The sequence below is a fragment of the Pempheris klunzingeri genome, chromosome 11, assembly GCF_042242105.1.
Source record: "Pempheris klunzingeri isolate RE-2024b chromosome 11, fPemKlu1.hap1, whole genome shotgun sequence".
NCBI lineage: Eukaryota > Metazoa > Chordata > Actinopteri > Acropomatiformes > Pempheridae > Pempheris > Pempheris klunzingeri.
Genome location: NC_092022.1, coordinates 152078 through 177172, shown reverse-complemented (window position 1 = coordinate 177172; position 25095 = coordinate 152078). Strand labels below are relative to the sequence as shown.

The 25095-nt window shown below is 43.6% G+C and overlaps 1 pseudogene; it reads right to left on the bottom strand.

Annotated features, from left to right (window-relative positions):
- Positions 1 to 10214: 10214 nt before the first annotated feature.
- LOC139209212 (histone-lysine N-methyltransferase KMT5C pseudogene) lies at positions 10215 to 13875 on the bottom strand (annotated as a pseudogene).
- Between the last annotated feature and the right edge of the window lie 11220 nt (positions 13876 to 25095).

Below are 25095 nucleotides of genomic sequence, written 5' to 3'. Positions count from 1 at the left end.
CTAATTCAACATATAATGCATTTAACAGTCAACCAGAAAATCACTTTCAGACATCTTACCTATAATTATCAAACTACTCTTTGCAATGGTATGAGCGCCCTCTACCAGTCTTTTAGGTATATATCAGTCTCAGAGAGGGACGAGAAATAAAATTAAACAATCATGAACTTTTATCCTTTGTCAGGAAATTATTTCTATAAGACCAGAACTGTATTTTCGCTGTTAGTTCGTACCATTAATTTCCCAACACACAAGATAAACTCTCAGAGACAGAGATCTCAGTTCAAAGTTTTACTTGCAACAAGCAAGGAGTACAGGCAAAGATCTACATCTGCACTGAGCAGTCTCAGTATCTTTCAAGCATATATGTAACATGTATAAGCAAAGTTCCTCCTCTCAGCAGTCCTCTGCCGCACCCTGCTTGCTCTCCTCCTTGCAGGGGCGGTTGGTGGGAAGCGCAGGTGTCCTGGCTTCTCACTGTTCAAGGCCTTCTCGAACTCTTCTTTATCTCAACAATGCAAGCACAGAATAATGAAGTGTAGTAAAAGTCTCTGTCAACAACTGGCTGGGATATAACACCGCATCCCTGAGATATCCGTCAATGTTCTTCTATAACATATATATTGACTTGCATACCAAACCAGCGTGGAAACAGCTTGTCATCCATAGTAAATCCGCCAGCAGGCATTGGATAAGTCTTTCAAGGTCCTGTTGAGAAGAAATCTTCAGCTGCCTCAGGTGTAGTGAAGGTATGTCGGATATTTTCAATAACCACGCTCAGCGTGGCCGGGTATGAACCGCGTCCATGCCAGATTTTAGTCCACTCATGTCAGAGGCAACGCCCTGTAGAAGTGCCTTAATGGTGGCTAGCTCTGTTGCCATACCAGCCTGTAGGTCCATGGTAGCCATGTTTCCCTCCGTGTCTTCGGGAGCCTGTCATTGACCTTGGCTTCTCAGACCGTATTGTTGCAAGGTTTTCTGTACTGACTGCATTCTCCCTCGTTGTAATAATCTATCACGCACCTGTTGACTATATTTTGAACTATAAAAACACTATTTTTGGGGGGGGACGAGGTGAACGGTGACGGAGGGTTCTTTTATGCAGCCATCTTCGTTACCCGCTCCACCAGAAGTCCCTAAACAAAAGACTTTTAAGAACCATGCCAACTTGTGCCTAAGGTCTTTGTAAAACACTACGAATTAGTTAAAACTCTCCAGATGGGCAAAAATGGTTAAAAAAAAACAGCTTTTGTAAGAGACCAACTTACCATGTAGACGCAGCGAACGTGGAGATCAAAACAATATGGCGGTCACTGACCTATGACCTCTGTGATTCTAAAATTTCATAAGTTGCCAAACCAACTTTGTCTGACATATGTGATAGGGTTTAGCACAAAGTACTCTGAGTCAAATTTTAGGTGCACTGACCCCACCCTACCTGTGGTTAGCGCCTCATTTGTCACTTCCGCATTACAACCTGTGAGCGCACCCATATTCCATAAATCCATTCCTTTACATTTTAATGTCTCTGATTTAGGAGGCATTGTAACTTTACAGGAAAAAAGGTGTGTGAGTTTCTGAACAATAAAGCAACTGTCAACAAATGTAATGTAATATGGGATGCAAATGAAAAAACAAAACAAAAGATTTTCCTTTTTTTATTTGTAAGACTATGTTTATAAAATGAATAGAAAAAAAGTCACAAATAAAATAAAGTGCCGGCATACATTAGAAATAAATGTATTTTCTTCATCTTGCTGTGATTTTTCTTTCCTACTCCAAATTATGTTATGTCAAATATCATGTTTAAATAGGAAAAATAAACAAACAAACAAAGGGTTAGGGTAAACAAAAAAAACATGATGGGTACATCTAACATGTTGATCAGCATCACTGAACCTCTCAAACCTAAGTAAACGTGACCCAAAAAGTCTTAGGACTTAGGACCTTTGACTGAGGATTCTCGCATGCATTCGGGTGTCTACTGTATGGGAATTAGGGGGGCTGGCACTGACCCTGGAGCCTGCTCTGCAGGGGGTGCCTGCACACTTCCTGTGGCCATCGTGGTCAGGGGTTCAGGCTCACGTCCTGGCTCCTCTTCAACTGTGGGTGCTGGCACTGACCCTGGAGCCTGCTCTGCAGGGGGTGCCTGCACACTTCCTGTGGTCATCGTAGTCAGGGGCTCAGACTCACATCTTGGCTCCTCTTCAACTGTGGGTGCTGCCATGCACATGACGCTCTACTCAGCCTGGGGTGCTGGTTGAGCTGATGGCTCATCAAGGGGTGAATTCTTACACTCTTTGCTCTGCTTGTGCAGGGGCTCAGTTGCATTCATTTTGTTCTGAAAATAATCTGCATGAAGCCTGCTCTGCAGGGGTGCTTGCACACTTCCTGTGGTCATTGTAGTCAGGGGCTCAGACTCATATCTTGGCTCCTCTTCAACTGTGGGTGCTGGCACAGTTGCATTCATTTTGTACAGAAAATAATCTTCAACAGGTTGTCTCAACCTGTCGACCACCACAGAGCACTTAGTGTGTAAACAGTTTGTGGCGGCTTACTCTTTCGGACTTCAGACTGCCTTGATTTATGCGAGAAAGTCAATCTCCTCTTTGCCGTGGAAGTTCCAGCTGATGGGAGCTCGTTCTCTGATGATGAGGAAGCCTCACGCTTGCCAGTCTCTCCACATCCCCATTGTAACCTTCCACGTGTCCACGTATGACAGTCACTCATCACCCCCTAAATTGTGTGCGCACCCAATTTTACCGAGCTGCAAACATTCATGTTCATTCAAGAACCCAAATGGCCTGAACCCCCAGAGCAAGCCCTAAGGTGACAGTGGCAAGAAAAAAACTCCCTTTTGACAGGAATAAACCTTTTTTCAATATTTCCATATTGCTAATGCTAATTTATTAGTCACACTCCTATTGTAAGTGCTATAGTCACTGTTAGCATGTTGGTTGCTGATTGTGTTGTCTCTGTCTCTCTGTTTGTCTCTCTGTCTCCCTCTCTCTCTCACTCTGTCCAATCCGGACATGGACCCTGACAGAAGCCGCCCACATTGAGCCTGGGTCTGTTCGAGGTTTCTTTCCTTGCCACTGTTGCTCAATATAATATCTGATGCTGCTCATGTGGGAATTCTTGAATCCTTAATTTTGAATTCCTGAATTGTTGGGTTTCTCTCTAATTAAAGAGTTTGGTCTAGGCCTGCTCTTTATGTAAAGCGTCTTGAGATAACGCTGTTATGAATTGGCGCTCTATAAATAAAGACTGATTGATTGATTGAACTCCAGTACCCAACTATTCCAACTTTGAAATTCTAATCAATGACCACGTTACAACTTACAAATTCTATTCTACAGCCAGATTCCAACCTAAATCTAGTTCTTACCTGAGCAGAGACACTACTCCGGATCTTGTTAAACGTTATGGTACTAGGCATCCCAGAGTCCCCCCAAGCCAGATTCAGGAAGTTAGAGGGCTTCACAATCTGCTTGCCAAGTACTGTGTGGAACACATAATTGCTCCCTTGACAACAGCACTTGCCATCACTCAGGCGTTGAAGCCACCCAAACTCCTTCTTATTAAGGCTGAGTGCAGCATGACCAAATGACCGCACAGTTTTGTGTTCATCCACCTTAGGAAATAAAATGCAGAAAATTAGCACATAACAGTGGATAGGTGGACTTCTATTGAGAATTCTGTAAATTCTGGACTGTAAAACCAGGGACAACAAAACAATAGACCTTCTGTATGCTAATGTTAAGGACGCATACAGCGCCACAGCTCTACCTCCACTTGGCAGAGCTGACCATAACATACTGCATTTAAAGCCACGCTACATTCCTGCAGTCCAGCGGCAACCTGTGACCACCAGAACTGTTTGGCGGTGGTCACAGGAAGCAGAAGAGACTCTCCAGGGATGTTTTGAGGTGACCAACTGGGATGTTCTCTGTGACGCGCAGGGGGAGGACATTGAAGGACTCACAGACTGCATCACAGAGTACATCAACTTCTGCACAAATAACATCATCCCCACTAAGACTGTGCGCTGTTACCCGAACAACAAAGCAAGGACATCAAGGCAACACTGAACAGGAAGAAGGCTGCATTCAGGAGTGGAGACAAAGAGGAGCTGAAGAGGGTGCAGAGTGAACTGAAGGTGAAGATCTCAGAGGGGAAGGACTGTTACAGGAAGAAGCTGGAGAACAAGCTCCAGCAAAACAACATGAGGGAGGTGTGGAGTGGGTTGAGAACCATCACTGGTCATGGTAAGAAGGATGACCAGAGGATGGAAGGAGACCTACAGGAGGCCAATCAGCTAAACCTGTTTTTCAACAGGTTTGACAATGCAGCCTCTGCCCACCCTCCCCCCAGCTCCTCTCATGATGCTTCCCCCACTGCTCACTCAATTCGCACCTCTTCGACCATCCTCCTCCCCCCGATTTTCCAGCACATCTTCACCTTGAGCCTGAGCCAGATGGTTGTCCCCGACCGGTGGAAAACTTCATGCCTGGTTCCTGTGCCCAAGAAGAAGCATCCCAACACGCACAGTGACTACAGACCAGTGGCCCTGACGTCACATGTCATGAAGTCACTGGAGAGGCTCGTCCTGAAGCACCTCCGCACAGTCGTCAGACCATCGCTGGACCCCCTGCAGTTTGCGTACCAGCCCCATATTGGAGTGGAGGATGCCATCATCTACCCGCTGCACAGAGTTTATTCTCACCTGGAGGAGCAGCACTGTGAGAGTCATGTTCTTTGACTTCTCCAGTGCGTTCAAAACCATCCGACCTACTCTCCTTGGCAACAAACTTTTGGACATGCAGGTGGATGCTCCACTGGTGGCCTGGATTACCAACTACCTCACAGGCCGCCCACAGTATGTGAGGCTGCGGGACATCACGTCGGACACCATTGTGAGCAGCACGGGGGCGCCTCAGGGGACGGTCCTGTCTCCCTTCCTGTTCACACTCTACACCTCAGACTTCAGGTTCCGCTCACAGTCCTGCCACCTGCAGAAGTTCTCAGACGACTCTGCCATCGTGGGCTGTATCAGCAGGGACCAGGAGGCTGAGTACAGGAGTGTGGTGGACAGGTTCGTGGAGTCGTGTGGACTGAACCATCTACAGCTCAACGTCACCAAGACAAAGGAGCTGGTGGTGGACTTCAGGAAGCAGAGGACCTGTCCAAACCTCATCACCATCAACGGATTAGAGGTGGACATCGTGGAGGACTACAAGTACCTCGGTGTCCACATAGACAATAAACTGGACTGGTCTAGAAACACCCACGCCATCTACAAGAATGGTCAGAGCCGACTGTACTTCCTCAGGAGGCTCAGATCTTTCAATGTCTGCAGAACCATGCTGCAGATGTTCTATCATTCTGTGGTAGCCAGCGTCACCTTCTACGCTGTAGTGTGCTGGGGCAGCAGACTGAAGACAGCTGACGCCAACAGACTCAACAAGCTCATCAGGAGAGCTGGTTCTGTCCTGGGAGTCGAGTTGGAGTCTGTGGTGGAGGTGTCTGAGAGGAGGATGCTGAAGAAGCTGCTCAGCATCATGGACAACACCTCCCACCCCCTGCACGCCACACTGAGAGCACCTTCAGTCGTTGACTCAGACCACCAAGGTGCACCACAGAACGCCACAGGAGGTCTTTCCTACCTGTGGCTATTAGACTGTATAACGCCTCCTCCACCAGCAGGAGGGACACGTAACGGACTCATTCAGCAGAATCATGTGCAATAACCGTGAAGGTCATTCCCTTTCACTTTGTCTCCCGTTTTGCAGTTTGCACTTTGCACATATCTTATTTAATTGTTAAAGTCTATTCTGTATAGTTTCACTTACTTTGCACACTTCACCTCACACACTGTGACACTTCTCACAAATTTGTACTTTTCAATCTGTACTTTTTGTTTTAAAAAGGGACAGACTATTTAATTTAATTGTATTTTATTGTGTCTAAGTTTCTGTTCAATTTTTGTATTTTAATATTTTGTATTGTTGTGACGACCTCTGTACCGCACTCTGGCACAACAATTTCCTCCGGGATAAATAAAGTCGGTCTTATTCTTATTCTTATTCTTAATTCAGCTGATTTAAGACACGGGTCAAAGCTGAACCGTTAACATAAGAGATGGTAACAGAAAGCTAGCACAAGAGGAAGGTTAATTCAACAAATTAACTGTTTATCACATGGTCCCTCCCCCTTAAAAAGACTAACCAGAACTTGGAATTTGTTTCCATGATCCCATCTCTCACAGTTGACCACACTTTCCTTCATCATGTTTGTGAGTACCACGGATCTGTGTCCAGTAATGATGCACAGATAGCACATGATGTACCCCGTGATCAAGGCATGATTGTTGTCAGGAGCTCCATTGCGGCCAAAACATTCTACAAAACATAGTAAGATATGCATAAAAAAAATACAGCTTGTTAAGAATGAAAGCTTGCAAAGAAGGAATACAATGTGAAGTCTAGGGCTGCACAGTGGCTTGGTGGTTGGCACTTTCACCTTGCAGCTAGAAGATCCCTGGTTCGCGTCCCGGCCTTCCTGGGATCTTTCTGCATGGAGTTTGCATATTCTTCCTATGCATGCGTGGGTTTTCTCCGGGTACTCCGGCTTCCTCACACCAAAAACATGCTCAGATTAATTGGTAACTCTAATAGGTGTGAATGCGAGAGTGACTGTCTGTATATGTAGCCCTGCGATAGACTGGCGACCTGTCCAGGGTGTCCCCTGCCTTCGCTTTAAGTCAGCTGGGATAGGCTCAAGCCCCCCCGCGACCCTAATGAGGATTACGCGGTGTATAGATGATGGATGGATGGATGATTAAGTCTACTTACCAAACAGTTCAGGAATTTTTTTCCTGGCAATCACCAAGAATTGGCTTTCCTGGTCTGCATCAAGCTGATTTTCTGTAAAAACAGTGTGATGGGCACCACGCATTTATGAGGTTCCAAGTTGCAGTTTATTAAGATGACAACATATATACAGCACACAAAATAATTATTTTTTTGAAAGAACGCAATATCAAGGATAACAGATGGTGACAACATCTACCTGTCTTTTTCCGCAACACTTTCTGCCGGTGGACGACAACTCTTCTTTGGACCTCAGCCTGAATCCTCTTCATTTCATATTGAATGTTCTTCAAGTTCTTTGGGTTTCAGCTTACTCGCACTCAGAAATGAGTTTTCAATGTCTGCAGAACATGACGACGTCGGTCAACACGTTTTTCACTGACGTGGGTGCATATCCCTTCTGAAAAAGGTATTTATTTATTTAACAGGGACGGTACACATTAGTGAACATTTCTGTAAATGTGCCAGTATTAGCGTAAGGAAGCTATTTTTCAACTGTTGTCCCTGGGCAAGGTGTAAAATGCCAGCAGTCCATTTTTACAGTGGGGGGGAAAGTGGGGAGGAAAACAGGAGGAGAGAGAGAGGGGAGGAGAAAAAACATGCGACACCAGACTGTACTCGTGGAGTGCAGTGTGGGACCGGTAAAAAAAACCTCAGCACAAATTTTTAGCACATCACATGACAATAACAACATTGCAACAGGGGAGGGGAAAAGGGGAGTGGAGATATTCCAGCACCGCAGGAGGCAGGCTGCTGGCTACAGCCCCGATAGGCGAACCCTTGGACCACGCCCCTCGTACTGGAGGGGTGGAAGCTGGCGAAGGCGTTGGATGTAGGGCAGGAGTAAGTCCTGATGTGTTGCTCATCAGTTCCCAAAACCTGCCTCAGTTCATTCGCAGTTGTCGGCGATAACATGGTGGTTGCCATGGAGACGTCCCTGGTCTGGTTCCAGACAAGCCAACAAGCATCAGGTGGATGGGGGTGGCATGGGGAAGAGCGTCCCAGCTGCAGTGAACTCAGAGGGGAGATTATTCCAGTAGTGACCTTGGCCAAGGCCACTGCTTAGGGGAGGCCAATTCAGATTAGATTATTTGGGTTAGAGCGAGACAGCCATATTCAATAGACTTGGCTTACTCTATTGTCCATTCTGGTCACTCAATCGATCCAATCCTTTTTGCAGAGCCGAAAGCTTCTCCAAGATGTTATCCGTGTGGTTGAGGACCGCGGCCTGAGCCCTGCCTAAATCCTCAATCATGGCCTGCAGCGGAGTAGGGCCCTTGACTGCTGCCACCGTCTTCCAGTTTTGACGATACATCAGTGCAATGCATAATCCAATCAGCAGAACACCTATTATCATGGTTCCAAGTGTAAATATCCCATAGTGTAAATATTTATTTCAAATATCCCATAGTGTAAATATTTATTTCATCACAGCCATATATTTATATTTATATTTATTTGCTATTGCTATTTTTTCTTCTACTATTGCTTCTTTTCACTCTCCCTGTTCAATTGTTGCTGCTGTAACATGAAAATTTCCCCCTATGGGGGATCAAATAAAGAAAAGTCAAAGTCAAACAGATAAACATCTTCCACGACCTCAATGGATAGTTCCGCCAGGCACATGGTCCTCCACTTATCCCACGAGTCGACCATGTAGCCAGCTGGAAATGTTCCTTGAGGGCATGCCGGTTCCCCGGGCACCACTCTTCTGGTGCTGAAAATTTTATCAACTGCATGGAGAGACCAGTTCACTAATTCCATGGTTAAGGTTTAGAGTTTTAGAGAACAGTGCAGAGAGAGGCTCCTAGTCAAGACAAGACTGAGAGCATAGCAGGAAAAGATAAGGGAAGGAGAGAGAGGGGAGAGTGCGACCGCCTTCGTCAAGAGCCAAGGAAGAAGAGGTAGGTTGGCCAGCTATGGAAAAAGGTACACAGTTACAAGTTACTTGATCTTCCACCACAAAATATCTCAATCCATACTGCAACATCCAAATTTTCACCTACTTTGAAACATCATAGATTACAAAGTGAAAGCTATAGATAAGAATATGTCATTTGTGCCAAGATATCTATGATAATTAGCATATTTTAGGTCAAGAAAAATATTACTCACGCACGCAACTTGTCCATTTGGTTGAGGAACCTTAGGTCATGTGAGATGGAACTGGATGGGAGGCCAGCAGCCATGTAAAGGCAAAAGCGACGAGCATGGCATGAGGACTGCCTTGCATTTTCCATGTCCTTCCTTCCAGTCCGTGGGCCCAAGCGAAACTTTTCAGTCTGGAACAATCTTTTCTGCAATAAAAAGCAGTAAACATTAGTTGTACAATCCAAATACAAAAACAAAGGTGAAACAAATTTTCTGTAACTGTCAAAATTCTCTCAGAAACTTCTAGTTGAAAGGAAAGGAAACCTTACCTCACATATGTCAAACTCAAGGCCCGCAATACAATTATATACGGCCCGCGAGATAATTTCATGTGACTATTAAGAATGACCTGTGCAGCAGCCCCTCCTCCCGCAGGTATAATGACACACCGATCAATGCCTCGCTCAGCGCTGTTATAGCGACACTTATGGCGCGTTTCCACTAGTACCTACTCAGCTCTACTCGGCGTAGGTACGGAGTAGGTACTAGTGGAGACGCACCATTAAGCTAGCCCCCCCAAAATAAATGGCTAAATGAAAAGTGGACTTTGAAAACAGAGACTTTCAAAGCAGGTGGGGGGCAGAATTTTACCTGTTTGTCGATATTGGAGGTAAACCTGTGTGTCTTGTTTGTGGAGCTGATGTGGCTATAATTAAAGAATATAAATATAAGACGACACTACAGCAGGAGAAGTACAAAAAAAGAAAACAGTTATTTAAAATTCTATTTATTTTATTGAGGAAAAGTTGTTGAAGTTTGGCTGTTTAAATTCATATTTCTGGATAGAATATATATATATATATTATATTATATTATATACTATAATAAAAGAGTCACTATTAGAGTCTTCACTAAATGTTGAGCCTGTTTGGCCCGCGACTTAGACCGTGTTTTTTGGCCCTTTCTTTGATTGAGTTTGACACCCCTGCCTTACCTAATAAAGGACCGCACTTCTTTTCTTTTCCTAAATGTTCCCCTTTTTGAACCGATAGAGGTGGTTTACGTGGTGTGCTGTTTGGTGTCTGTGGCTGCATTGTCATCATTCGGTCCACCTTTTGCTCCAGCAGCTGTAACCTGGTTTCAACCTGCTCCCAGCGGGAGTTGCATGAGCACACCTTTGACATCGAGCCAATCACATTTTCACTCTGGCCACTCGAGTGTCCCGGAAGGTTGGATGAAGGTAGGTCACTCTCACAGGATGCAGGATTCATGGATGAAGGAAGTTGATACGAAGAAAGGGAAGAGGGGGTTTGGGTCCCAGAAACACTGGTTGAAGGAAGTGGCTGGATAGGCTCCAGCTCCCCCACAACCCTTACGGATAAGCGGTATAGAAAATGAGATGAGATGAGACAATGTTAGGTTTGGGTTAGTGTATAAATATACACTTTTCCTAATCTCACCGTGCATTCCCATATTTCATTAGAAGTTGAAACTCCTGTTTGTTTGGAATTGTGTGACACGCTATTAGGTGTTGCTTCAAGTTGGCGAAGTTTCCGAAACACAATCCACACAGTTTCTTCCTCTGTGGACAAATAAAAGTGACGCACCAAATTGAGGCTCTGTGTCTTCAGCATACTAATGTAAAGTAACAACATGTTTTTATCTACTTACCATCTTTTCAACAACTCTTCCAGATGAATGCTGAAACAACTTACAAGCTATGAAGAAAAGCAAGCACAATGAATGTTTTTCACGTTTTGATCAGAACAAGCACTAAATGGTCTGCATTTGTATAGCACCTTTCTAGTTATTTGAACTACTTAAAGCGCTTTACATGACATCCTCATTCACCCATTCACACATCATTCATACAGGAGGAATGTAATTTGGAGGAGACTTTTCTTTCATGCTTCAGGAGTGTCTTGCCCAAGGACACTTCGACATGTTGACCCATAGGAGCTGGGGATCGAACCCCCGCCCTTCTGATTGAGGGACGACCCAGTCTACCACTGAGCCACAGCCGCCCCAGTACAGTCAAGCAACGCTTTGCCTCTTTAACGACAATATCTTCCACATGCTAACCTGCTGATTGTTTATTAACATGATTTGGCATCGTCTCTGATCATTTAACAGCAATCTTGTCCTAACATACTTCTTTAACTTTTTTTCCACAGCACATGTCCAACAGATTGATTCTTTCACTTCCTCACTTTTAATTTATCATTAGTTTTGAAAATCTTTCCCTCGTGCTTCTGTTACCTTCACACTTAAGGCTCTCCTGTCGTCCTCCCGGACTCTTCTGGGCTGTGAACACTCTTCTTTTTGACTCTGCTGTCTGCCGGTCCAGAAGTTGGCTTCACCACCTCATTTCTTTCCCTGTCTTCAGAGGTCTTTTCTGCTCCTACACCTTGTGGCACTGATGACCTATTTTGGTTAACTGTGAGGTATTGTTCTCTCTCAGCTCTCATGGACCTTTCCTCTCCTGCCTCAGCAGTTGCATTTTGAGGTGTGTCAGTGATGCAAGGTTCAGTGCTGCTGTACTTGTTGCTTTGACTTTCTGAGATTGCATCCTCAGACTTCTCATTTGCTATTGTGTTGCAGGTTAGGCCTGCACCACTCTTCTCTCTGTGATGACAAATATATCTCTTGTTCAGGTGATAGTTTTGGCTCACAGTGTCCTTTGTTGTTTCCGAGTCATGCTGCTTCCCCTGGTGTTTGAAGTGACCCTTTCCATTACTCTCACAGGTGCAGCATTCACACATTTCATTTCCATCCCCAAAAAAGCTATCACCATAGTAATATGTCAACTCCTCCCCAGGTGAGATTGGTCGTGTGGCGAGCGGAGGGTCAGGAAAATAAAGAAATAGTCGTTCTTACTCTATTTAACAAATCAAGTTGCCAGACAACGCCACTTTGGGATTTCAGCCCAAAGAACTGAATGATGCACCTTTAAAGGCGCACAGGTCCGTTCACTCAAATAGCAAGTGTTCCAATCTCAAACAAAATAAGTTTTATTAACAGAATTTGATTAAAATGATATAAAAACACACCATTCACACGGGGATTAAACTAAGGGACTAAATTAAAGCTGAGGATACCGGTGCACGAGTTGATGGAGCGGTGAATCCCAACAAAAAAAAAAAAAAAAAGAGAAGACACCCAGCTGTGACAGTCACACACACACACGTGAAGGATACCCGAATCCCAGGGAGCACAGCACACAAAAGGGGATCCCACCACCAGACCACCGGACCTCAGCAACTAAAACAAAAGGAACACACACACACACACACACACAGGTTAGTGGGGTTACAATAATCCAACAGAACAAACAATATACAAAAACTTGGAAACAAATAAATGGCAGCAGAAATCAATTAAACTAAACAAAACTACCAGTTGCCAAATATAAATTACTCAAAATACAAAGAAAAATAAACAAGGTAAGAAACAAGAAAAACTCTGCCCAAATGAAATATCTAAACAAATAAATCTAAATACAAAAATAATCAATACAACAAATCAAGACAACGGAGCAGGGCAATGAAAACAAAAATGCAACCCACACTGCCAACAAACAGACTTTAAAAAGGGCTCCAATCAAGCCAGTCAATTAATAACAGTCAGCACACCAGAGTACCACGCAATACTTGCGAGTGATGTAAGCCAGGGGAAAAGCAATTGTCTTAAGAAGGCAGGTCCACAGCTGGTGAAATAGAACCTCTCCACCAGATGGATGATGGAAATCGACGCGTTATAGCGGACACGCCGAGGAAACTCACTGACACCGATCTCCACAAAGCAGCAGTGATCCACACAACGCAGCAGCGATCCACACAACGCAGCAGCAATCCACACAACGCAGCAGCGATCCACACAAAGCAGGTCCCAACAAAGCAGGTCCCAATAAAGCAGCAGCGATCCCCAGCTACGAGCAGCGCCAACTGTGTAGTCAGCTGCTGACGCCACACACCTGACCGCAAAAATCACCGTGCCGACAGTGAGCAGGGTACACGATCCATAAAAACTCCGGGGCACTCGAACCAAGGGCCCTGCAGTACAACACAGCAATTAATAATAACCCACAGGCCTACACAGAAGGTGAGCAGACTAGCCGCCTTACCTGCCCGATACGAGCGTGGTCGAGCCGGCAGTGACGCAACCAACCAGGAAGCAGAGAGGGAGAGCCAGCAGGGGGAAATCCACCCCTTAAATAGCCATGGCGCCATCAGTGGTTGGCTATGGTGCTGCCAATTGGCACCGTCAGAGTAGAATAATGGCAGCACAATTTCTATGCTGCTACAGTCGAATCACTTCAATATAAGCAATATTCTTCTCACCAGGATGGAGCTTGCAGTTTGGGTTGCAGTCATGGTTAATAAAAACTGCAGGCCCAAGGAACAGCTGACTGCAACGTTGGCGTTTGGAATACATCACACTGAAGTCATTGACTCCTGCCCTCAGCATCTGGCTGTCAGCGGGACTCAAGTTTGCTGTGCAGGCCAGCAAGAACTCCAGATGCTGTCCTGCAAACCAGTGCTTTGTTGAAGTTACCTTTGCTCCATTGATCTTGAGTATCTGTCACAGGACTCTATCTTGACACCGTCCAACGCGAAGGCACTGAGATAGCAATACACATGTTGCCGTAGTAGCTCCTGACGATGGCCAGAGATTGAAAGTAGTTACCAGCCAGTTCGCCCACTGTCAGGGCCTCAAATGTTGCATTGAAATCACAAATAAGCTGAAATTGCATCAGGGTCTTTTTGAGATGATCCCAACATGGTAACACTGGTGGAGGACTAATGTTCATTTTATGGGTGCTGAAGCCCAGCAGTGGGTCCAGCACCAAACCGGTGGCAAGGTCATCAGTCTCACATAGTTCCTTAACAATCATTCTGTTCCATCCGTCCATCCGTCCATTGCATCTTACCAATGGGAGGTACTAGGAGTCCGCGTGTCACTTATGGAATTTGTCTGGTTGTTGGTGATCGCATATTCAATACTGAATTACAGAGGCAGAAACATTGAACGATGACAAATTAGTCTGAAACGTATGTATTATGTAGTTATATTGTAACATTTTCTTGTCCAACACAAACTCAATTAAATTTGTGTTTTTCAACATTAAAAATTGTGACATAGGGATGTTATACTGCAATAACACCAGTGGTGAAACAAGTTTCAATATGTTTTCTAGAAGAAAAATCATGAAATTACTCACCATGTGCTTCTTACTGCTGCTGCTGGTGAGTCACTTCCTACTTCCTGTTTACACAGGAAATACAGGTTTTCATCTATATGCAAGAGCTAATCTATAGATTGAATTCTGGAAGGTAATTACATTTCAGATTAAATCTAAATTTGTAAAAAAAACTTTAAAAAAAAACTCTACTTCCTGTATAGAAAGGAAATCCAGCTTTTCATCCATGTTCAAGCATTTATAGATTGAAATTTGGAATTCTGACCAGTCTGTTCAGTCTCTTTCTGTGCAGTCTGCTCAGTCTCTTTCTGTCCCTCTCTGTGCTCCCTCCTCCCCAGCAGGCCAGTGCATAGAGGACTGCAGACACCACCACAGTGTCATAAATCTTACAGAATGTACACAGCTGTATAGTTTACATTTACAAAGTGAGCTATTGCACTGTCAGCCCGGATAAGTAGAGTTTACTTAAAAAATTTGAGGCAAGTGATTGCACTTAAATTATTTGATTATAGGTTTAACTTTAATGCTAAAAGTATTGGACTTAAATTATTAAGTAGAAAGGACTAAAAGACAAGTTATTTGTACTTGAAATGCTGAGTTGAATGGTTGGATAGTGGGGTTGATTTTACAACAGATTTAAAGGTAAACTGACTAATTTTCTTAATTGCAATCAGATTAATTCATCATTGATTAAACAACTTTTTTTAAGTTAATCAAACTCAAAATCCCATCTCTAACCAAAATAGTTATTTGTGTTAATAAAAAACATTTAATAAACACAAAATGCAGGGATTTAAATGAACAATTTTGTTTAACATTGCCAAATAAAAAGTAGCTATGTAGCAATAGGCCAAAAAAACATTACATGAAAAAGTTTTGTGGTGCTTGCTCTTGCACAGAGTAGAACAAAGCTTTTACAACCTCTGTAGATGTAAGATATCTCAATTTAAAACATTTTTGTATTTTGAACATCAGTTGCAACTCCTAATATTCTTAAGGAGAACAAGAAAGGAAGAACAGAGTTTAACCTCTGACAAGACAATGAACAATTATCTAAACAAATGCTTATAGTGCAAGATGTGGTAATGCTAGTGTTGTCCATCACATGAAAAGGACCCTCTGTCAACAGCATTAAAGGACTTACATTCTTTGTGCACCTTTTAAGGTCTTATGCTTGCTGCTCACCAGTCAGCATGAACTCTTTTATGAAAATAAAACATGTTTCTATTATATTGTTGAACTACAACATAGACATATAAATCTAGCTTGAACTAAAACTTGCACTTTACGTACACAATGAACACTCTGGTGCTATGATCAATCTTACAGGGCAAGTGCATTCTTTAGAGTCTGAAGTTTGGGTGGTAGCACACTTGACCCAGGTTGAGCATCACTTGCTGAATGAAGGTGAGTGTATTCTTCATACACTTTGGATACTCCAAATGGAGGGCACATGTTAGGCCAAACAAAACACACATTGCCTGAGGTAGGTTGATGAGGTCATCGATCACAAGGCTGCCCTCTATGATGACCCCTGCTCTGCTTGGGTTCAGCAGCGATGGGTTTTGGGCACCACTTTCTTCAGAGCAGAGGATACCCACCGGAACATTCAACACATCTCTGTCATGAAGGTCTTACAAAATTTGAGTAACAAGAGAAACAAAGATATTCATGCCAGTTATAATTTTTTTGAAAATAGTTATACAGTTAGTTGGCCTTAAAGCACTGCAGAAAAATCAAATCTTCAATAAACTTTTAGTTGTGGGGACACAATAGCAAAGGAAACAATAGTTTTCATACTCTATACTTTTCATACTTTTTCATACTCCATACTCCATTCATACTAACCCTATTTCCAAAGCATTTAGGACTGATGTTCAAAATATCTACCTTTTGAATAAAATTAGAAACTTTGCTTGTTGGGAAGTGTGTAACCTGTAGGGCCCAAAAAAGGAAAATGATTTGTTTTTACTGTCAACTACCTTGACCAAATAACGTGACAATATTTTGAGGTTACACGACAGGATGTGTATGTACCACAATTAACAGAAATTAAAAATTTCTCAGTTAAATTTTAGGCTTCAGTGACAACATTTAAATATAGAAGAGAAAACAACTCACCAAATTCCAGAATGTGAAGAAAAGAGAATCGTCTTAAACACTGTCAACCGTAAGATTTTCCAGCCCTCTGTGCACAGCAAATAAATTGCTTAATCCAGAGAATTTTCAAATTACTTCATTTCTATTAAGTAAGGGAAAGCTGTGTAAAAACAAGAAAATGGCAGATTCTCCCTCAAACAAGTCCAGACTAATTTAGAGGTAACCAGCCAATCAGTTCACTTCAGTTGTTTCTAAACTTCAGTTTCAAGTTGATTAAACTAAACATTTTTAGTGAACCCTGTATTTAAAAAAAATTGATATTATACATTTTCATAACTCAGAACTTTGAGTGCACTCTGCCATCACATTCTACTAGTAAACTTCACTAAAATAGTTTGAGTAATCCAACAAAACTTATTTTTTAAATTAAACCTTACTTAGAAAATTTGCTTATAAACAATTTCTGGGTTAACAGTGTGGTTATAATAGTGATAAGACGGTGATAGTCTCTGCCGTTAGGAGGTGCTGGGTGCTGCGGTGTTGTGCAGGGTGGGTGCCTCGGCCTGCTGCTGAAGGAGCTGCCGAGTCCTCCTCTCATCCACGTCCTGTATGAGTCCAGGGAGCAGTCCAGGAGAGACCAGTCCTCCTGACCAGTCTGTTCAGTCTCTTTCTGTGCAGTCTGTTCAATGTCCCTCTCATTGCTCCCTCCTCCCCAGCAGGCCAGTGCATAGAGGACTGCAGACGCCACCACAGTGTCATAAATCTTACAGAATGTACAGCCTGCTGCTGAAGGAGTTGCTGAGTCCTCCTCTCACCCACCTCCTGTATGGAGTCCAGGGAGCAGTCCAGGAGAGAGGCGGCCGGAGACTGCAGACGCCATCACAGTGTCATAAAAAGTCCTGAGCAGAGTCCTGCACACTCCAAAGGATCTCAGTCTCCTCAGCAGGTGGACACGACTTTGGCCCACTGTCCAGGGAGCAGTCCAGGAGAGAGGTCTTCTTGAGATAGCGCTGTTATGAATTGGTAAATAAATAAAGAAAACAATGAGCTACAGATGTCGTTCTGACATATGTGATAAAGCTCTTTGAGAGCTTTCGGGAACACTTGGCCCCGCGTCCCTAGCCCTTTACGTTGTCACGTTATGGCTGGTCAAAAAGTCAAGCTCACCACACAACAAGTCTTTTTGGGCCCTGTTCGGCCATAGAGCCAGCTAGAGACTGGCCACCACTTCTGGCTCAAAGCTGGCATCCCCCTCATGGCCAGTGGTCATTTTTGTGTCAGTGGACCCACAAGAACCACCCCCAGAAGCCCACACTAAATATTCTGGAAGCGTTTTCCATGAGTTCAAAGTTCTCAATTCCAAATTCTCAAATTGCAAATTCCAGCTCTCTGAGAGCTTCCAACATGACATTCAGAATCAGAATCAGAATCAGAATTACTTTAATAATCCCCAGGGGGAAATAGCTTTTTGTTACACACAGCTCCAAAAGAATAAGAATAAGAATACACTTCAAACACAAGTAAAACACAAATATATAAACGTATGAATAAAAAAAAAAAAAAAAGTATTAAAAATTATTATTACACAGAGGTAAATTACTGCACCAGGTGAGTCCAGAGTCTTATAATAATAATAATAATAATAATAACAATAATACCACTACTAATAAAAATATATAACATGCACAATCATAGTAAGGCGCTGTACTATATAATACCAATAATACTACTACCACTACTACTACTACCAACAATAATATATAACAACATGTACACTCAGAATGAGGAGCTGAATCATATAATAATAATAATAGTAATAACATACAACAACATGTACACTCAGAGTGAGGAGTTGTGTAGATTAATGGCCACAGGCAGGAATGATTTCCTGTGGTGCTCTGTAGTGCATCGTGGTACAATTAGTCTGGCACTGAAAGAACTCCTATATCTAACCAGCACTTCATGGAGTGGGTTGGACACATTGTCCAAAATAGCTCCCACTTTGTGAAGCATTCTCCTCTCTGACACCACCGTCAGAGAGTCGAGCTTCACTCCTACAACGTCACTGGCCCTGCTTATCAGTCTGTTCAGTCTATTGACATCCTCTACCCTCAGCCTGCTGCCCCAGCATACCACAGCATAGAAGATAACACTGGCTACCACAGACTCATAGAACATCCTGAGCATAGTCCTGCAGATGTTGAAGGACCTTAACCGCCTCAGAAAATAGAGGCGGCTCTGGCCCTTCCTATAAAGGGCATCAGTGTTCCTCCCCCAGTCCAGTTTGTTATCAATGTGTACCTCCAAGTACTTATAATACTCAACAAAGTCCACACTGACCCCCTGAATGAAAACAGGGGACACCGGCACCTTGGTCCTCCTCAGATCCACCACCAGTTCCTTTGTCTTTGTCACATTGAGCTGTAGATGGTTCTGCTCACACCATGTGACAAAGTTGTCCACAACAGCCCTGTACTCAACCTCATCACCCTTGCTGATACATCCAACTACTGCTGAGTCATCAGAAAACTTCTGGAGATGACAGGTCTCTGTGCAGTAGTTGAAGTCCGTGGTGTAGAGGGTGAAGAGGAAAGGAGAGAGGACAGTCCCCTGTGGGGCCCCGGTGTTGCTGACCACTCTGTCTGACACACAGCGTTTCAGGCGCACATACTGTAGTCTGCCAGTCAGATAGTCCACAACCCAGGACACGATGGCGGGGTCCACCTGCATCGCTGACATCTTCTCACCCAGTAGACCTGGGCTGATGGTGTTGAAAGCACTGGAGAAGTCAAAAAACATGACTCTCACAGTGCTCGCCGTCTTGTCCAGGTGAGTGTAGACGCGGTCAAGCGGGTAGATGATGGCATCCTCCACTCCAAGTTGGGGCTGGTAGGCGAACTGTAGGGGGTCCAAAAATGATTTGACCACGGGCCGGAGCTGCTCCAAGATGAGTCTCTCCAGGGTCTTCATGATGTGGGAGGTCAGCGCCACAGGTCTGTAGTCCTTAGAGTCACCGGGGCGCAGCTTCTTCGGCACAGGAACTAGGCGGGATGTCTTCCACATCGCTGGGACCCTCCGCAGACTCAAACTCATGTTGAAGACATGCTGAAGAACTCCACAGAGCTGGATGGCACAGGTTTTGAGCACCCTGGGGCTGACACCATCAGGGCCTGCAGCCTTGCCAGAGTGAAGTTTTGACAGCTGTCTTCTAACATCTTCAGCTGTGATAGTCACTGAAGATGGGGGTGAGGGGGTGGGGATAGAGGTGAGAGAGTGGCCTTCCCTTGAAGATGAGAGGCTGAAAGGAGGGTGAGGGGGAGAGCGTGGAGTAGGTGTTGTTGGGGGCAGAACAATCAAGGTGTTGATGTTAGTGTCTATAGGGAGTGCAGGGGACTGGGCATCAAATCTGTTGAAGAACAGATTAAGCTCATTGGCCCATTCCACACTGCCTTCAACTCCACTGTTGCCAGCTGACTTAAAACCAGTGATTGTTCTCATCCCTCTCCAGACCTCTCTGTTGTTATTATGCTGGAGTTTCTGCTCCAACTTCTTCCTGTATTCCTCCTTAGCCTCTCTGATCTTGTACTTCAGGTGTCTCTGTGTGATTCTCATTTCCTCCTTGTTGCCAGCCCTGAAATCCCTCTTCTTATCATTCAGGAGGGCCTTAATGTCCTTTGTTACCCACGGCTTGTTGTTTGGGTAACAGTGAACAGTCTCTACAGGAACAATGGAGTCTACACAGAAGTTGATATAGTCCGTGATGCACTCTGTGAGCCCGTCGATGTCTTCTCCATTTGGCTCACAGAGTGCCTGCCAGTCTGTGACCTCAAAACATCCCTGCAGTTCCACATACACTTCTTCCGACCATCTCCTCACTGTCTTTACGGTCACAGGCTGTCTTTTTACCAGAGGCAAATAAGTGGGACTGAGGTGTATGAGATTGTGGTTAGACCTGCCCAGAGGGGGGAGGGGAGAGGAGCTGTATGCAAAGAAAACTAGCAGGAGCAATCGTAACAGGCAGCATATACTCAGCACATGCGCACAGGAACACAATATCTTGCTGATATAAGCCCTTGAAATACTTAATCAGCCTCCTACATCTCACTCTCATTGAGATATAAGCCCTTGAAATAATTCCAAATTTTCTTCTGACACATAACAATGGATGTAGATTTGGAATGTTTTTGATACGTTATATCTCCTCAATGCTTGTATCTAGGGTGATGCAACTACCTCATACTTATGCATCTATGTGCAGGCCTCCACCTGGTCTAGGAACCAGCTTCCTACGTGGCATTTCTGCTGAGATATAAGCCCTTGAAATACTTCAAAATTCTCTAATGCTTTCGTGTGCTGCTCCACGTCCTGACCTGAAGCAATACACGACAGCATTCTTGGATTGCATAAAGTTCTGCAAGGACATCACCACTCAGGGTTTACCCCAAGGAAAAACCCTGGATGACAAATCAGGTGCAGAGCCTGTTCAGGGAGAGGGACACTGCCTTCGGGTGTGCTGACAGCGAGCTGTACAGCACTGCCAGAGCCGAGCGAGGCAAAGGCAGCACATAAAAGGAGAATAGAGGACTGCTTCAAGAGCCTTCTTGCAGGGTGGGTGCCTCGGCCTGCTGCTGAAGGAGCTGCTGAGTCCTCCTCTCACCCACCTCCTGTATGGAGTCCAGGGAGCAGTCCAGGAGAGAGGCGGCCCTCCTGACCCGTCTGTTCAGTCTCTTTCTGTGCAGTCTGTTCACTGTCCCTCTCCGTGCTCCCTCCTCCTCAGCAGGCCACTCACTGTAAAAACTGCTGCTTAAGTCCAACTCAAAAAAAATGTTTCAACATTTTCCAAGCATTTTTTAGTAGTTTTGTGAACTTCTTGTTTTTTTGATTTTGGAAAACTCAAAAAATTGTATTTCACTGTGTTAAAACTTTTTAGTATAGCCTTGAAGAAAAAGCCAAAAAAATGAGTTTAACTAACTTAAAACAGTCAGTTGTTAACTACATCATACTTAATTAAATAAAGTAAAATTTTTATGTATATATTAAGAAATTGATTTGGATGAATCCATGCACTCAATCTTATTGGTTTTAAATAAAAATTCTTTTGTATGTTTTTAAAATTTAAATTACTTTAAAAAATTTGTAAGAAATAACTGATAAAATCTGTTACATTTAAGAGAGGTATTTGTGTCAAACATATTTAGTTATCAAAAGCATTTTCTGCAACTCCACAGTTCTTAACTGTTTACATACAATTTTGTTTTTAAAACCAGATAGATCAAAGTAATCTGTGACCTGATCTTAAAGTGCTGAACAGAACACCTGAGTGTTTTTAGCATATGCAAATATACCCAAGGGTATGATGAAAAAAAAAAGTTTTTGATTTTAAGAGTCATATTAGAACATTTCAACAATTTACAGAATACAAATTTTGACCTGCAGCTGATAAAACCGTCACAGTGAAAACATTCATCAGAAACTCCACCTACACCTGCCTATAAGGACAATTAACAAAAGAAGAATTAGTAGGTGCTGTCCATTGAGCTCCACAGCTCCCTTTGACACGTCAATAAGTCTAGAAATCCAAGTATGATATTGTTGAACAGGAACTGAAACTATTCATGGGTGTACCAGCTTAGGCAAGGAGCTGGTTTTTGAGTGTCGTGAATGTTGGTTTTGGGCGCAATGTGTCTAGTCCAATAAAAAGTCTTTGGAAGACCTCAAATGTCTTCGAGAGTTTACATGGATACTCCAGATTTAGGGTATATGTTAATCCGAAGAGTAGGCAGCATGCTCTTGCTAGAGTTTCAAGGCCAGTAAGCACTGGGACACCCTCGATGATGATACCAGCAGCATCTGGCTCCTGGCAAGTGTAGATTCTCACACTTTGAGTTTTCAGTTCCTCATGTATACTTCTCTCTGCTGTTCCCTGTATGACATACTGATAGAACACAATTAGGATGAAATGTCTCATTTGTTGAAATTATAAATAAATTAAAAAAAACGAAAACAAACCAACAAAACAAAAACTAAATTTAGTGTCATTTGGAAAGGAAACTCCATCATGTTTCAGTCGTTTTGAGTTTTGAATGTGGTTTTATGTTTTGGGGCATAATAAAATATATCTGGTCATTCACAGGTCAACATATTACACTGTGCTTCTTTTTTTTCTTTTCATTTTTTTTTAACAAAGATTAGGCCAAAATGTAGAAGTCCTGACTCTGTCTGAGTGTCTGACCTGACCTGACTGAGGTCAGAAACTGAGTCAGGTCAGACACAACTCAGATAATCTGACCTGACTGAGTGACCTGACTGAGTGACTGAGTGACCTGACTAAGTGACTGAGTGACCTGACCTGACTGTGTGACTGAGTGACCTGACTGAGTGACTGACCTGACTGTGTGACTGAGTGACCTGACTGAGTGACTGAGTGACCTGACTGAGTGACTGAGTGACCTGACTGAGTGACCTGATTGACTGACCTGACTGAGTGACTGACTGAGTGACCTGACTAAGTGACTGACCTGATTGTGTGACTGAGTGACCTGACTGAGTGACTGACCTGACTGTGTGACTGAGTGGCCTGACTGAGTGACTGAGTGACCTGACTGAGTGACTGACCTGACTGTGTGACTGAGTGACCTGACTGAGTGACTGACCTGACTGTGTGACTGACTGACCTGACTGAGTGACTGACTGACCTGACTGAGTGACTGACCTGACTGTGTGACTGAGTGACCTGACTGAGTGACTGAGTGACCTGACCTGACTGTGTGACTGAGTGACCTGACTGAGTGACTGACCTGACTGTGTGAGTGACTGACCTGACTGAGTGACTGACCTGACCTGACCTGACCTGACCTGACTGAATGACTGACTGACTGACCTGACTGAGTGACTGACCTGACCTGACTCAGTAACTGACCTGACTGAGTGACTGAGTGACCTGACTGAGTGACCTGATTGACTGACCTGACTGAGTGACTGACCAGACCTGACCTGACCTGACTGAATGACTGACTGACCGACCTGACTGAGTGACTGACCTGACCTGACTCAGTAACTGACCTGACTGAGTGACCTGACTCAGTGACTGACCTCAGTCCTGACCTGAAACAATACTTACTTTGAAGTCAGAGATGAGCTCCTCAACACTCTCTCCCATATATTCAATGAGACATCTCAGGGTCACATCTCTCTTCTTAAGAACTGAAGTCACTGGATTCTAGAGTTATAAGTGAATAATTAAACACAATCTTACAGGCTGGCATTGTCAATCTAATTGTTTACCAATACCACCGTAGGTCTTCACTACATTAAATAGAGCAGTGTTCTCCAACCCTGATCCTCAGGTCCCACTTTCCTGCATGTTTTAGAGGAAAACATGCAGGAAAGTGGGACCTGAGGATCATGGGCACTGAAATAGAGCTTATATATTTTGATTGAAAACCTATTAAAATTAGTTAAGATAAACAAAATGTTAATTGAAACATTCACCCTCTGGGTAGACAACTGAATAACAAATTACTAATTGTATTAATATGTTGCTGTAACTTTTTCTTCAAACACTCTTGCCTTACCTGTATCAGTTCCATCAACATGTACTTGATGCGCTGACCCACTGCTCCTCCCTTTGCACTGAACAGCTGCAGGAGTTTTGGAGTGTACCTGTCCAGCTGAGACATAAACGTTGACTCTAGTGGAACTACAGTGCACCTCCGAAACTCCTCATTGATCTGAAAGACAGCAAGTGTTTAGGACTTTCAGGAGGTGTAAACACAGCCTTTGCATTTTGTGCAATCATTATTATTATTTTTAATAAATGTAGTGTCAAGTAAAGTTGAATCCCCTCACTGCCCAGAACTGTTCTTGAGGCTTTTAGGCCTCTGTGGACTGAGTGATTCATGATAACAGCAATGTGTGATGTTGCAATCGGGGATGAAGTGAGTGAAAGCAGAATACATGAAGTACAAATGAATGATTTGTCATGTTATAAAGGATCAAATTAATAAGTGATTTATTAGAGATGAAGTACTTTACAAATGTGATGATTAATAATCATGAAATAAGTAAAGGTTAATACTAAAAAGAGTAAAGAAATGTACTGATGATTTGTGTAATGGAAATGTTTTAGATCATTGTATGATTTGACAGTAGAGAGGTGAAAGGAAGACAAAGTGTTATAATACTGAATCAGGAAATGTATGTGACACAAGAGAATGATTAAGCATAATCAGTAATGACAGTTGGTGCTCAAACTGATGCCTCCGGGGAAGGGAGATTTGAGAACTCCACAGATTGAGTTCCTCTTCTTAACAGTAACTTACAGGAAACACCTTAAACCTGAGACTGTACCTTATAAGGATAATAACTTAATACGGAACAAACTGCTTGGAGGCAGTTCAGACTAAAACATAAAAGGAGCATGAAAAGAGGAAGCTCTTGGTCAGTCTTCCGCGGATTCCTGTGGCTAAGACCTTTGAGGTACTTCAGCGGACTCAGAAATAATCTATTCAAGAAGTGAGATTTTGAGCAACTTTAACACCACAGAAAAAGGGACTTTGTGAATATCCCCGGCCTCTCTGAGGAAGGCTCCGGCGTCTGAAAAGGGACTGACCACTTCCCTTTGGCCGGGGAGGTTTTCAACTCGCGGAGACTCTTTTGCTCAATCTGCAGCAAAGGAAGGACTGGTGAAAACACCATACTTTGGACGAAGTTGGATATTTCATCCTGACATCCAGGGCGCTGCAGGGAAGGAGAGATCCACGGCCGAAGGATCTCCCTATTCTCCTTCCCCAGATTAAAATTCAACCATCAAGGAGGCATCAGTCAAGTTCA